We start from the raw sequence: 13363 nt of genomic DNA, 5'->3' as shown, positions 1-13363 counted from the left end.
AAATGCAGATGGGGTAACTCACAACAAATTAATATTCAGGAGATTGGGTTTGTAGCATTGTGTGAAACCTGTTTCGGTACTTTTCCAATGCACCCTGTCTGTCAGTTCAACAATAAAAATGATTAGTCAACAGTGTCAAACTCACTTTGTTTTGGGGGCCACATTCCTGCCAACTTGATCTCATGTGGGCCCGACCGGTTTATTTTTGGCCATAAAAAGGTAACTTAATGGCACTGAAAGATGAGCATCCACAGTCCACATTTTAAGTGAATTTGACCTTTATCCTTGTCAAAGGCAGGCAATGGATTAATTTTGCAACACTTCCTTGTCATTTCAGGGTAATTACAGGTCACTTCTTGTAAATTTTGGATCATTTCCTAATGAATTTGGGGGAATTTCAGGTTTCCCTCCTGTATGGTGGATTTTTGTCTATTTCCAGGTTGCTTCCTGTCAGTTTCGGGGTATTTTAAGGTTCCTTGTAAACTCATTGGCTGAAAGAACAAATATTGCATTAATTCAGATGGAGTTTTACAGCGCTTGTGTCAAAAAAATTAAATAAAATCATCTAATTTTGTATATAGAGGATGAATGACCTACATTGCCACAAAGACAGTGAAAACATCCGTGGACCAGATTGGACCACCAGGCGGGTCGCTTCTGGCCCGCGTGCCTTATGCTTGACACCCGTACTTACTAGAGTAGTACGCCTGTGATGAAACAGCGGTGCGTATTTGCCTGCTGTGTGTTGCCAACCGCACTTGAGAGGGAGAGAAAAAAGGCGTGCACGAGGGCTCGATGAGTGGCATGCGCGTGCCCCGAGAAGCAGCTGTTGAGCGTGTCCGCGCTTCAAGTGAAGTGAAGGCGCGCCCGTGGGAAGTGATTCAACACGCTCCACCTGCCGTGGGCGGACATACGTGCACACACTAAACACACGTCAACAAACAGGGTCATATCCTTCACTCTAAGGCACCCAATAGCTTCTAACATGCATTTCCAAACGAGCATGCACTATTACATGAGCTTGAAACGAGCCTGGATCGTGGAAAAGATATACACTTTACTTCACATTAAAAGATCATTTCGTAAAAAGCAAGGCCCGCGGTTGTGTTTTGCACAATAATTGCAAAAAGCCCTGCGGTCATTTGAAGTTAATTCGGGTGGCTGTGACGGAGGGGGGTATGGGGGGTCATCCCTTCAGGCTAACCTGCTTTTAAAAGACAATTGTCTGGAAAGGAGCAGGAGAACTAAAGGCTTCAGTTGCAATGGCTTTTGCTTCCCCTTCCGCACTTCTCGGTAAGAATGAGCGCTCGACGACGGTTGAGAGGGAAGGAAATAAAAAAAAAAGATTACTGCCGTTTGCTCGATGTCCTCCAGACTTCCTTTTACTAACCCTCGCCGCATGTTCGTTGAAGGCAAACAACATGCCCAACATCCCCCAAAAGGGCTTCCAAACACAGCAAGGTTGTTGCACTCACCGTAAACAGCGAGATCTGGCTAAATCCGGGGTTAACAATTTACAAACTTCCTGCCGTCGATGGCAGCGGAAACGCGGATACATCCATCCGTGGAATAGTCCGACTTTTGTTGTAACGCAGGAAGCTCCAGCGAGGAGCGAAGAAGAAGAAGAGAAGCTGGCCGGCTGCTGGGAGCCGAGCCGGGCGCCGGTGGGTGGGGCTTCCTCGCAGGCGGGGGGCGGACAGACGGACAGACAAGCTCGAGGGGGCGGGGGCACAAGCACCTGCTCCCCCTAAGCCACGCCCCCAGGACCAAAACACTGACCTCGCCCTGTGCTTCCTCCTACATGGAGTCAAGAAAGTAGCGACCACTCCTTAAACCACACACTTCTTGCTAACAAATGGAACAATTATAGGGGAATTCACTACTTTTGTTCAATTATTTAACATAAAAACAGAAGGGTGGCCCAGCAACAGAGTGGTTAGCACATCGGCCTCACAGTTCTGGTCGGTCCTCACTACGTGGAGTTTGCGAGTACTACTCCTCGGGCTTGCGTAGGTTTTCTCCGGGCATTCCGGTTTTCTCCGGGCATTCCGGTTTTCTCCGGGCATTCCGGTTTTCCTACGACATCCAGGAATAATTATGACTGGGAGTCCCAGTCAAAATAGATTGGACACCTAGCACTATCAATGGTAGTCAAAGAGATAAAAGGGTACTCTACAAAGGGTGATTCCACAGTACTGTAAACGTATCAAATTCAAATCAAGCCCACAGCATCCCATTTTATGGCTCACAAAAGCAAATAGTGTATCTACTTACAACTTTCTTGCTAAACAGGTTTGTTCCTTTCATTTGGGCACACAGTATGTACCGAAAAGACACATTTTCAATTTGGTGGAAGTTAAACATACAGTATATAGTTGCATATTTAGGGGGGGAAAGAGAGCAAATTCACCTTGCAGGGATTTGACGACTTTTTGAACACAATGCAATCAATTTCCATGAATTCTGTCCTCAAATTCAAGGAGTGAAAGATTTGAAGTACAAGCAAATGCAACTATATTATCACCTTTTCCTATTATGAAATGGTTCTCAGTCATAATCCATGTTGTTCATGAAGGAAATGTGTTTGACCAATGTTTTAAATGGGCCCTTTCATAACAGTTGTTGTTGTTGTTGTTATGTATTTATTATTCATATTTTGTACATTAAATCAATCCGAGAAAATCCTCATCTAATCTTGTAAATCTCTCAAAACATCTGAAAGCACTGAGATAATGGGAATGATGACTTAAATCCCGATTAACTATTGAAATCACGTCTATTTGAAATAAGCAACAGCTGTCAGATAGATTATATTTTTGTCAAGATAATCAATCAATTACGGTGTAATAAACACACAGCAAGGAGAGGTAATACGTGAATTGTCCACAGGGGGACAGGCATTAACCAGGAGCACACGTTGAGGCCTCAAACGACAAGCTTCATAAAACCTCACAAGTCCTTCCTGGTTCATCAATGGTCTTACTGTGGATTAGATAGCATCAGGTCCACAGTTTGTGCAATCAAAGCCACTCTTGTAAGCGGTAAAGACGGACTGTTCTTCCAAAGCCAGGGATGGATATTTGGATTAGATAGGCAAGGTCTCAGTAGGAAATAAGTGGAAGCTTTTTAAATGGCAGTGGATTCATTTTTAAGTAGAAATTGTGGGGCTCATTCTACAGCCTGCATGACAATCATTACTTAGAAGTAAAGATAGCTGACTGGAAAAAAATAATACTAAATCAAATTCTTCAAGTAAAAAAGGACAGATTTGCCATTTGAGGACGATAGAAGTCCAATCCATTTGAACTGGGAGGCTGGCAATGACAATGGCAGTCAACGAGTCAAGAAAAAAATACCGCCTACCCCACAATAAAAGACAAAAATATTTTGAAAGTACATTTTAAATATAGTTTTTTTTAGCTAATAAAAGTAAAAAGTCTTCCTAAATATAAAAGCACAAACACGTGAAAACACTGCTTAAAAGTAGGTACTAATTTTACTTGGCTACATCCCACCACTGACCCCTAGCTAATGTAGGTGCTTTAGATGTCATGACCTTACTCTAAAATGTGTGTAAGGACGCACTTGTGCAGTGTGTTGTAATGACTGTGTGTCTTGTCTTTCATCCAAGTGCTAGTGTGTCCCTCACCTCTATTTGACCTGCCTGCCAGTGAGAGCGAGCAGGTACGATGCAGCAGAGAAACCTCCGTCTCTGATCTGCCTGGTGCCGCCGTCTGTGAACACGCTCCCACTTGGACAGCTTTCCCCACACTGACAGAGCCTCCTTCTGTTAATTTAGTCACACAGGCTTGTGTCAAAATGTCTTTTACTTAGTAATTAGTTTAATTTTGTCCTGCCCCTTCCCCATTTGCCGCCAATAAGCTTTAGCAGTTGAGTAATTTCTGGTAATTAGTGTTTGCTTTAAATGATAAATTGAGACTCATTTCACACTGCTACCACAAATGTATACTACTTCTGTCATATAACTGAGCTTTACAGACTTTATTTCCACATTTTTTTAATCTTTGCATTGTGTTGCTAATGTCATGGCCACCACCTTCAATTTTTTTGCCTAGTCGACCCCCACCGTGATTACCTTCTATCGACCCTGCTCACATCCTTCTTTAGTGCTGCAGCCTTTACCCTCAACCCAACTCCCCCCCACCCGACTCTCCCCAGCAGCAGACCTGGCCCAAGGCATCGTTTGCTTAATTTAATAAAGGGGCTTAAGCTTTTGAGAGGCTTTTGAAGGATCTCGCTGCTGTTACATTCATTACAATCTATCAGGCACAGGAGACAGAGACAGTATGGCTGTGGAAGAGCAGGTTGAAAGAGCGTAGGCTGCAAAAAATAATTGTGCTAATTATTACATTTATGCCTATTTGTCCTGATATTATGGCGGCTCCCCCCTACTCAGGATGCCTCAATTCACCTCCTTGAACTCCCTAATGCAACAACTTGATTATGAGGTTGACAAGTGGCAGCTCTTTTAGCTCTCCCCGTGGGAGATTGGCTGAAAAATGAATATATGACTCTAGTATATAAAAGAAGACACGCTTGTGGATTTTCATCAGCCATCCTCCCATCAGGCTTTCATCCATATTATTCTACATCCAAATCAGAAAACAAGACCCACCATTGGCTGCACAATATAATGCCATTCAGTACACAACCTGTATCAAACAAGGGTAATAATATTTGCCATTACCATCGGATTGATTCCACATATATATTAGTGTGGTTGTAGGCGAGTATTGTTGAACTACACTGCATCAAATTGAGAGATGTTTTTCATATTTTCCTTAGCTTACAGCCGTGAAAGAAATTTATAGTGGAGAATACAGTGCATTTCCACTTTCAACTGCAACCGTGGTAAAATTTAAAAAAAAAAAAAAAAAAAAATGAATAGGTCTCCGACAATGTCAATCTTAACAGTGTTATATTTAAAATGGCACATATCCTGCTACAGCCAGTGGCTTTTATGTGTGTATGTAAATGAATATTTACCCAGCTACGGCTGGATGACTGGCTAGGCCACAGTGTGCTCCACGTTCTTCCCTGGCAGCTAATAGAGGTAATTAACATGCTGATGAGAAGTTGAACCAACAGCAGGGGAGGAGCCCGGCAATGTGACAGGTTAAACAAGGATGTGGTGGGAGAAAAGAAAGCCTTGTGTTTTTTTTTTTTCCTTCTCCACCTCAGTGAAGAAGGACTGCCTTTCATCTCCAGTGTGTATAAAAATACACGCCAGGAATTTTGTGGGTCTAGCTAGATAATCTGCTTTAAATCTATTTGACATCACAGGAAAGTTCTATCTTAACTGCTGTCCCATCTATCTAATCATATACAGTAGGGTTGCCATAAAAGATTATTATGATAATAAAATAAGATTTTTTTTAGATTATTCGACTAATTAGTTCATTTATAAGTCACTTTAGTTACTGTTTATATTACAGAAATCAGGAAACATAGTCTTTTAAATTTAACTGCATTTAAAACAGAATAAAATAACATATTGAATAAAAATGAAAAAAAAAAAAAAAAGTAAGAATCTTTACAAACAAAGTGCTGACCGGCATCCATCGCCATGAATTGCAGCAAATTTTGATTATTTATGATGTTTATACAATGTCTCTTAATGTTTGACTAGCAAAATAATTGTCTGTTGATTTGACCACTGATTAGTTGTCAAATAATCGTGGCAGCCCTAACATCCAGATCTGAGATAACAATCTAAGCTTTGTGGATGAGACGTGGCTAAACAAAAGGAATAGGGAGGAAATGTATAGCTGGAACGTTTTTAGCTGTGATCCCTCCTGTCTACCCGCGTGGATTTGTGTGTGCAATAGGGGGAGTGTGGTGAGGCCTATTCACAGACATGGTGGTAATAGGCTGGGGGGAGCCAGGATGTGTCTGAGCCACTGACCTGCCCATTAGCTCTCTCCACTCCGTTAAGCCCTCACATCGATCACCCAGCCGCACATCATTGATCTGAAAAAACAGGCACACGAGCACTACACTCTCTCTGCCTCTTGGTCATTGCGTCTGTGTCTGTCTGTGTGAGGGTAAGGGAAGGAAGTAAAGACACTTTATACCTTTAGTTTTATATCTATGGATGATACAAATATGCTCGTAATGCCACTCACAAAAGGGATGGATGGACTATTTTAAAAAAAGCATGTTGTAGTGTTCTCTAATTATTTAAAGGCATTCCAGCCTCAGTTGTGACAAAATGATCAATGTGTGCTCCTTTATTAGACATGTTGGTGGATGTTAATTGTTAGCTGTCAGTGTGAAGACTTCGACTTTGGCGGCAGTCTTTTAACTTTGCTTGTGATTACAGAACAGGAATGATCACACACTTACTGACTTTGCCGCTGCCTCCATACGAGTTTAGACATTGTATTGTACTCATTGTTGGTTCAGAATAAGGAAATGAAGGACGAAGCTCAGCGAATGAGAATACAGGTATAAAGAAGGGGATGATAATAAAGATAGGAGTGAACCAGATGGAGAAGCCGATGCAGATGTGAATACCTGCATCTTTTTAAAATGATCAGTTTCCCTAAGCTATTGGTGTTATTTTTGCATATGTATCACTTTAAAAAGAGCATCCAAATACAAGTGAAATAAATCTGTGTCCAATTTAAGAAGCCTTAAGCCTTGGAACTCATATAATTGAAAGTCAAAATGATCAGGAAGTTTTTGTCAGTACAACTAATGATGAATGGTATTTTTTAATGTTCAACAATTTAAAAAAATGAAAGAAATTATCATGTCTGCCTTCTAAGTACATCATGGAATATTCACACACCTCTCAAACAGGCAAAAGATGGTTCTAGCCAAAGCAATTATCTTTGTAATTATGAATTAACTGCAAAGCAAATTCTGCCCCCACACACTGTTAGTTCTCCAAATTGAGCTGATGAGTAGGGGTTACTCAAATCTAAACAAAATCATTTTGAAAAGACCTCCTAATGTGCCCACTCGAATGATCCGTCGATGAAAGTTACGAGCCCGCGACTGTGCACTGCTTTTCTGGGTTGCCACACATCGCAATGCACTACTGTGTGCGGAGGAAATGCGCAGTTATAAGACAGAGCGGAAGGGGTGTGTGTTGATGAGCCAGTGTGAGTTCAAGCCCATGCTAATAGGGTAATTGCATTGATTCCCATTTAGCGGCACCCTCTGATGTTATTTACAGCATTTAACCTAATGAAAAAAGGCCTTCCGCTCCTTTCTCAGCTCACTTTTTTTTCAAGCTGTGACATGCTACTAAACAATTATCTCAAACATTCTGTACCCAATCACCCTTTTCACAATTGGCAAAACTACTGCATATACATATTTTATCCAGTGGTGCATACAAAGAACTGATTGTTTCTGGTATCGCATGTCCTTGTTGTATCAGGCCTGTAGGCAGAGGCAATGAGCTTGTTTGAAGTGGTCATGTTTATCTGATGAGTCGTACGTTGGAGGGGTCAAATGTCAAAGAAAGTCATTGATTGATGAAGACTGCTTTCATTGTATCAGCTTTATTTACCATGTTTTTTTCTATAACCCGCTACTTTTTCATCTCTATTAGTGGCGTACTTACTGATTTTTGGGGGGCAAGTAACATAATTTATTCATTCCTTCATTCATTTTCTGAACTGCTTTAGAGTGTTCAATCAGCCTACCATGTATGTTTTTAGAATGTGGGAGGAAACCAGAGTACCCGGAGAAAACCTACGCAGGCCCGGGGAGATGATGCAAATTCCACACAGCTAGACTAACCTGGATTTGAACCCAAGAACTCCACTGTGACTCACTCACCGGGCCGCCCGAACATCATTAATTCATGCAAAATTCTTCATTCATCCAATTTCGACATCTCGACCCATCTTGATGTCATTACCACTTGGGGTGCGTTCAAAGTCTCCATCAGCTAGCACAAGTGTTCCATTATAACAGCACTCGAGGTCCTGTGTATTTGCAGCTGGTAGCACTACATTATCAAAAGAATCCTAGCCAGAGATAGCATTCCCCTGGTTATTCCCCTAGTCATTTCCAGATACATGCTGACTTGTCAAGCAAAGAGCATTGGCGCGACTCCATAAAAACTAATTATGGCTAACGATGAACTAATTCAAAAGGAATGACATGGCATGACATGGCTCTCGGCTATTAAGAACAGTGTCTAAATTAAAGTAAGAAAAAGATTCATCACCGTGAGAGGTCTTAATAGCATTTATCTAACCATCTTATTCCTAAAATATTTAACATGAAAAAAATTACCTGCAAAATACAAAGCAGCTACTAGGATATGAGAGTCAATAGGATAAATCCAATTAATCTTCCAATGTCCTTTTTTTTACTCCTGCTTTTCATATATTATAGTATATTACTATTTCAGGGAGAGGGAGTGTAGGATTTATCACCATGCAGAGGACAGGTGTTGTAATAGCGCTACATTAATGTGGTGCTCACCTCCATAACACACACACACTTCATCAAGCTCATCATCACTACTCTGCACACATCAAGTACAGTGCCAGGCATTTTGGTAAACAGGAAAGCACTATGGAAGGTCTGACTGGTTCATAAAGTAAATGATAAAAAGCAATTGGACACCTGGCCAGTACAAAAATAGAGAGCAAAAGGAAAAAGGTCAGGACTTCATTTCTTTCAAAGTACATTTACCAAAGCATTCCTATGTAGGGGCCACCAATTCAGGGTGTACCCTGCCTCCCCCCGATGTCAGCTGGGATAGGCTTCAGCACCCCCTGTGACCGTTGTGAGGATAAGTGGTCCAGAAAATGAATGCATGAATGAATGTATATGTAGTCTTAGTGATGTTTAACTAAGGAACATTGCTTTTGACAATTATTGCTAAACATTTGATAACTTAATCTTCACATATGAATCTCTCATTCTATTTAAAGGCTGTGTGGGTGATGTAAAGGCTTGTTATAACAGTGGAGAGTACATTTGTGTCTGAATGTGTGGAATGGTACATATGTCATTTGGGTTTATTAAACAAGGGGCCTCTTAGAATTCAGATTATCACAAACTTTAGCAAACTCCACTAGAGTGCCTTGAAGTAGAAGTGAATCAACTTTTCAGGGACAAGTCAAGTTTAATGGTGACTTTAATAAAGGCTTCAACCTATTTAATCCTTCTTCTGAAAAGTAGGGTGGAGTATGCCTTTTTAATGGGGACATACATTAACACAATCTATTGTTCAGCTCCATACAATATGCAACATGAGTAGCATTCTTAAGTATAGGCGAAAGGGAAAAAAGAAAAACAAAGCCAGTAGACTAAACTATTCATCAAATCCAATTGTGAAACATTGCAGGAATGTGGATGATGGAAAGTCCTATGATTAACAAGTGACAAGTGCTGTTATTAACTTTTGTATTCTAAAAAGACCGGAAACCACCGCAACATCCATCATTATGTCGCAATAAGAAGTGAATGCTCTGGCCCGATTAACTTCCCAACTTAACAATACAACAGAAGCGGAGGTGCTTCTAATACATTCCACAAAATACTCATTTAGAAAGGTATGTTTAGCAGTTAGAACATTATATTAGACAAACAACATAGCAAAAATTAGTTGCGGGGAATTATTATTTATTCTTTTTTTTCCATTGAAGTATGATGATCACATAAAGCCAGGCAGCGTGACCTAGTCACTGTACTCTCTAATGACCCTTATTATTTGTTGAAAATGACAACAGTTTAATATTTTGCAAAGGTATAACACTTAAAATGCCATCTGTTTAGGGGGTAGTACATTTGAGTATCCTTTTTTGCAATTTGGAAATCTTCACCAACGAGTTTAAAACAAGAGTGAAAACCAAGATGAGTTAACGATGAAAGAATATTGGTGAAAGAACAATCCCAATTTTCTATCCTCCCCGTTAGCTATCTTCACCTCAAACTGCCAATTCATCCCTCTTTTAATAACTGTCATCTTGCTCCTAAAAACATTTTGTTTGGAGAACAGAGACATGATACATCAGGTGTTTGGTAACACTCTTTACATTCCAAAGCAACATAAGCTATGGCTATGAACATTAGAAACACATTCCCAAGCCAAGAACACACTTCTCACTCCTCCAACACACTTTGCCTGCATGCAGATGGTGCATGCTCAAAGCCAGCGGGGCAGCACTGTGCATGTCGGTAATGTGTGTGTGTGTGTGTGTGTGTGTTTGTGTGTGTGTGTGTGTGTGTCCTTATCCGTGGCATGTGTGAATTGAGGCGAGTGTGTAGCTGTGTACAGTATGTGAATGCTCAAGGTTTCACCTGGGGGTACGTGAAAATGAACACAAGCAAATTTTACTGCTTTCATTTTCATTTTGCTGGTAACAAGACCATCTGCTAACCATCCTGCTCTGCACACGGAAGGCAGATTAAAAAAAAGGGAAAAGAAATATAAGGCTGCACAGCAATTATGGCCACAGTCCTTTACTGTTTTCCTCCCAATGTGCAGCACCCTGTCTGCGGTCTCTGCTACACAGTGAGGGGGAGAGGTAACACCTCAAGGCTACGGAGCTGCTACCAGCCTTGAAAGTGCTCCGGATCCCCTATCTTGCCCTCTGCGGTGCTCATTATGAAAGACGGGAGCCAGATCAGAGGAGTACAGGAAAGACCAAAGACTTGCATCGGGAGTCAAGGGTAACATGGAAGACTTATCGCTGCCCTTTAACACTTTAGCTATAGAACATAAACAGCTGCCAAATGCCCCTATCTCTCTTTAAGACTAACTAAACATTTTAATTATGCGTTGATGTTTAATCAATGTAAAATGACATCTATGTTACAATCCATTTTGTGGAATTTTAAAAAGACAAGCAAGCTTGGTATTGAACCCTCAATCTCCGAACTGTGAGGTATGTAATGACCCCAGTTCATATAATAGTTATATATAAAATCAGGCAAAAAATGATCAAATATAAAACTTCCTTAGATGGCGTTATAGCCCTTTTCAAAACCTTCAATGTACAGTAGCATTTAATTTATTCTGGGTTTCACATACAAAAACACTCATATTTATATAATCTTGCATTGGAGTAAATAAAAATGTGGTATAATACAGTACATTGGAAGACACAAATTACAAAAGGTTTCAAAACCGAACGATTCAGTAAACTGCAGTAATATTAGTTATTTCTCCCAGAGGATAGACAATATATTCCCGATCGTAAAAAAAAAATCAATTGCTTTATAGCAATATAAAGCTACCACGTACAGTAGATATTCAATAGTCCGTGTCATTTTGCAATGTTTTCACATTAGGAAACTAGACATTCCAGATTTTAATATACAATTCTCTCTGTCTTATGTTTAGTTTTTATGGAAGCCGCTAGCCTTTGTATTTAGTATTGAGACACATTATCATCCTGCTGAATGGTTGAACCTTTCATCCTGGGTGTATGACACTGTCCTATATTAAATAGAAATGTACAGTTGCGGTATCTAAATGTTTTTCTTTCTCCTTCTAAGCTTGTGAAATTATTATAGCCATCTCAAATTACAGTAATTTGAATCTGATGCCACCATCTGCTACTAAAAAAAAAAGAATAAATAAATCATAAGCAAAAGTACTACCTCAAGTTTTGATCCGTGAGTAACAAACAGAAACACAGATCGAGTCATTCCTGACGTTTCCTGCTTGGTAATGGATAACAACTCCAAACACATATAAAATATTAAAGATAGAAACAATGTTTTATGTAGCGTACATGTCTCACGTGCATGATTTACTTGTGTGTTTGGGTCTCCTGTGTGATGTTACAAATTCTCCCTGGCAGCTGCCTAACGAGGGCAATGGCTTTTGGCTCCTGCATCTGCTCGTGCTGTGTCGTGCAGCCAACAACACCTAAACACGCTCATTAGAAAAGGCTAAAAACTATGCAACCAACATATCCTGTACATGCACAAACCAGCAGTTCACTTTGCATATGTGAGAACAGCACATATGTGCTTACTTAGGACTTCTGATGCACGTGTTTGGCTGTATGATTGCTAGGAGATGAGTGAGCACATCCATACCTGTGAGCATGGATGTGCCGAGTCTACACAACTGTCTGATACGATTAAATTCCTCGTTATTTTTTTTTTACACTACGTCTTCAGGGACTGTTTCCAAGAGACCACACTGTGTATCAGTCACCCCTCATCCCCCCCCCCCCCCCCTTCGTCGACAGGTGCACGCTCCAGTGGCAGCCAAAATGCCACCGTGCCTCCCCCCTCCACCCCTATGCCCGCCTCTGCTTTGCCAGCGTGCCTCTGACAGCTACTCGCTGACAAGATTCAGCTAGCCAGTCCTATGCAAATCTACTCCTGACTTGCAGCAATCAACCTCCTTCATTCAACACCCTTTTTCCTCCTGATTTCATCCTTCACGTGTTTGTCATCAGTTTGATTCAGCGCCCAAAAAGCTTACTCCTCACTCTCCTTAGCCTTTCCTCAGTCCTCTGACCTTCATGGGCTGCTCTCCCTACTCTGAAGTGGCCCCGAATCCTGTTTTGAAACCTCCCTTGACATGATGCAGAACGAGCGGCGCAGACAGAGCCAGGAGCCAGGCCACATCAATCAGCACCAGAGTGCGGCGCGACTGTGTGTCAGATCAATGCATCATCCTTCAACCGGTTGTACTATGAGATTTATATTAGACCTCACTGTGTGTGTTGGATAGGGGCATGTTTTTTCCCACAAGTCATGTCATGCGGGAGGAAGAAAAGCGTATGTTTGTCTACTCACTTAAGGTTACCGATACAAATGTTTAAGGGTCTTGCAGTTTTAAGTCTGAGTTTGATATATTTGGCATTCCTGTGACCATTGACCCACATGTTCATGCGCTGACATGTAAATAGTCATGAAAACAAAGAAACTGCAGAAAAACTCACTAAGAGGCCCAGCGTATTGCTCCTTTGCATACACGCTGGCAATACAAACACATAAATAAAAGAACGCGACCAGAGTTATGAGCATGTGGGAAGAAATAGCATCAAAACCTTTGGCCCTTTTGCTTTTTCTGTGTTCAAAAAATCCTCAACATAGGCAAAGACAAACACTTTGGGATTAGATTTATACAACACTAAGGCTCCAGTGCTATTTGTTTAGTGGTGACGTTAAGGCTTCAGCACATAGAATGATGGATCTGTAAGCCTGTGCTGTCTTCTCATTACTCCTCCTCCTCCTGAGGAAGCCATCTGACCAACTCCGAGCCATCTATTCAGGCCACAGCCATCATCTATCATCCATCACAGCTCCACGCACGCTTCACACGTGTACACATAAACTGTACAGGGCCTATTTTAACACTGTCTTTTGAGGCCATCACAGATCACATGGCAACTCTGAAGAG

At 41.1% G+C, this 13363-nt stretch overlaps 1 protein-coding gene across 2 annotated transcripts in view; it reads right to left on the bottom strand.

Moving 5' to 3' along the window:
• Nucleotides 1–13363, bottom strand: part of gse1b (Gse1 coiled-coil protein b) — a 126932-nt gene that overhangs the window by 30249 nt on the left and 83320 nt on the right. The window lies entirely within an intron of this gene.

Source organism: Stigmatopora nigra, chromosome 3 (genome assembly GCF_051989575.1).
Source record: "Stigmatopora nigra isolate UIUO_SnigA chromosome 3, RoL_Snig_1.1, whole genome shotgun sequence".
In the NCBI taxonomy this organism is placed as follows: Eukaryota; Metazoa; Chordata; class Actinopteri; order Syngnathiformes; family Syngnathidae; genus Stigmatopora; species Stigmatopora nigra.
The sequence above is the reverse complement of the archived record's forward strand: the minus strand, read 5'-3'. Positions and strand labels throughout refer to the sequence as shown.